We start from the raw sequence: 2462 nt of genomic DNA, 5'->3' as shown, positions 1-2462 counted from the left end.
AGTGAAGGAAGTTTGCTCGAGAAATCAAGCTCCTACGTGCGTTTTCTGAGGGGAAAAAAGGAAAAGGAAGGAAAGAAGTGTAGCATTCGTTACTTTTTCATTTGTCTCTGTGATTGTGTTACCGAACGTTACATCAGAAACTTGCAGACCTTTTTGCCTAATGAATCATACTCGACCCTGTTTAATGTCACGGGGAATTTTCTCGGGTATGGAACACGTTCATTAACCATTTACTTCATTGGGAAAAATATCGATTAACGAAACTCAATTTGAGACTACGTAATAAGTTTTCAGATTTTTTCGCGGGCTTCTTTTTATCAATCATCGTGAACGATATGCGGTATAATTGCAGCAATTAATATGAATTATATATACGTGGATATTAGAGTCTGGGGATAATTACTTCTCTGATTACACGTTTCGATATTGAAATTGATAGGATCGATATCTAGATCAGATTCTTGTTAAAAGAAGTCGCCCGTATAATAGGAACTTTAACTGTGCTAGGAGAGAGAATGTTAGGCGCCTACACAACGAGAGACAGTGATGTAGAAACTATTGTACACGGGATTCTTTGCACTGCTATAATAATTTTCAATTACGCTGTTCCTTCAGCGAATAATTGTATGTATAATTTTGTCGTAAATAATATATTGTAATTATGATACTCTGAATAATTTTTTACTATCACAAAATTTACCAGTCAATTTTTATTCGATAATTATTCAAATAAAGGATGATAAATTATCAGTGCTTAGCAACTCGTTATTTTCACTAACCTTCAATTGTACTATTTCTTCGGTGAATAATGATACGTATAATTTTCATACTCGGAATATTTTGAAAAATAATTCTTTATCGTTACAAAAATTTCTAGTCGATTTTCGGGTGATAATTAAGAAATTAACGAAGGATAAATTGTCACTGCTTGACAACTCTTTATTTTGATTGATTTTCCATTACACTGTTCTTTCAGAAAATAATTTTGGTATAACTTTGATACTCAGGATAATTTGAAAAATAGTTTTCAATATTGCAAAAATTACTAGTCACTTTTTACGAAATAATTTGAAAAAAATTGAAAAGGGATAAAAAACTTAAAAGAGGATAAATTATCACTGCTTAACGACCCTTCATTTTCACTAATTTTCAATTACGCTATTATTTCAGAAAATAATTTTGGTATAACTATGATACTCAGAATATTTGGAAAAATAATTTTCAATGTTGCAAAAATTACTAGTCACTTTTTCCGAGATAATTAAAATATATTAAAAGAGAATAAACTATCACTGCACAACGACCCTTTATTTTCACTACTCTCGAATTGTCCCGACTTCGTTAACATAGTGCGTTATCCAAACATAAATTTAACAACGAAAATTATCCCCACGCAAAGTGAAAAAGTATTCAAGATATCAAGTACCGATTCAAACCGGTGAAAAATATTGTTACAGCAAAGTTTTGATTAATGTTTACCACGTGACAATTAATATTCCAGAACCTGGGAAAACGTGAAATACGGAAGATTGATCAAATGTTACTTTTAATTGGCGAACACGTAAGTAGATAGCGTGATATTCATTCATTCTGACTTCTGTTGAACGCGCGTCCACTTCTGTCGAGCAAAAAATTCCTATGCAAATAAAGGGGATACGTACGAAGTGAGATGATAAATTTTACTGCTCTATTGATCTATCGATTTCAATGGCTCTTATTACCCAATAAAAACACTTTGAGCGTTATTGTAAAACCGTTCACGGGCTAACGATCAGGTCTTGCCACGCTAGCACGCATTTTACGCGACCGTGCTCGGAATCGGTCTTTCCCCGTTGCGAAAGCCTCGTATCCGGCTGGGAAAATTAATTTGTTTGCACGTGGAACGGGGAAAAAAAATGGAAAAAATCGATTTGCGTTCATATGTGCCTCGGCGAACCTTCGTTTTAGCCACTCGCGAATTATTTTCTGTTGGGATCGTGGATTATCGTGAGAAATTTAATAACGAGAATTATACCCGTACAACGTGGAAAATTATTCGAGGTATCGTGTACTGATTCAAATGGATAAAAAGTATTCAACGGCTTGCAAAATTATTCTTAATTGTAAGATGAGAATTATTTTTATACCATGTGAAAAATTATTCGAGATATCAAATACCGATTATAATGGATAAAACATATTTAACGTCTTCGAAAATTTATTTGTTTCTCAATTTTGAGATGAAAACTGTTTTCACACAATTTGGAAAATTATTCTAGATATCAATTACCGATTAAAACGAATGACAAAAATTTAATGGCTTTGAAAATTATTCGCGTTTCGATTATGAGATGAAAATTATTGCCGCATAATTTGGAAAATTATTCGAGATATCAATTACCGATTCAGACGGATAAAGAATATTTAATGGCTTTGAAAATTATTCGCGTTTTAATTATGAGACGAAAATTATTTACACACAC

The sequence above is a fragment of the Habropoda laboriosa genome, unplaced genomic scaffold (assembly GCF_001263275.1).
Source record: "Habropoda laboriosa isolate 0110345459 unplaced genomic scaffold, ASM126327v1 scaffold36, whole genome shotgun sequence".
Taxonomy (NCBI): Eukaryota; Metazoa; Arthropoda; class Insecta; order Hymenoptera; family Apidae; genus Habropoda; species Habropoda laboriosa.
Note: the sequence above shows the minus strand (reverse complement) of the source record.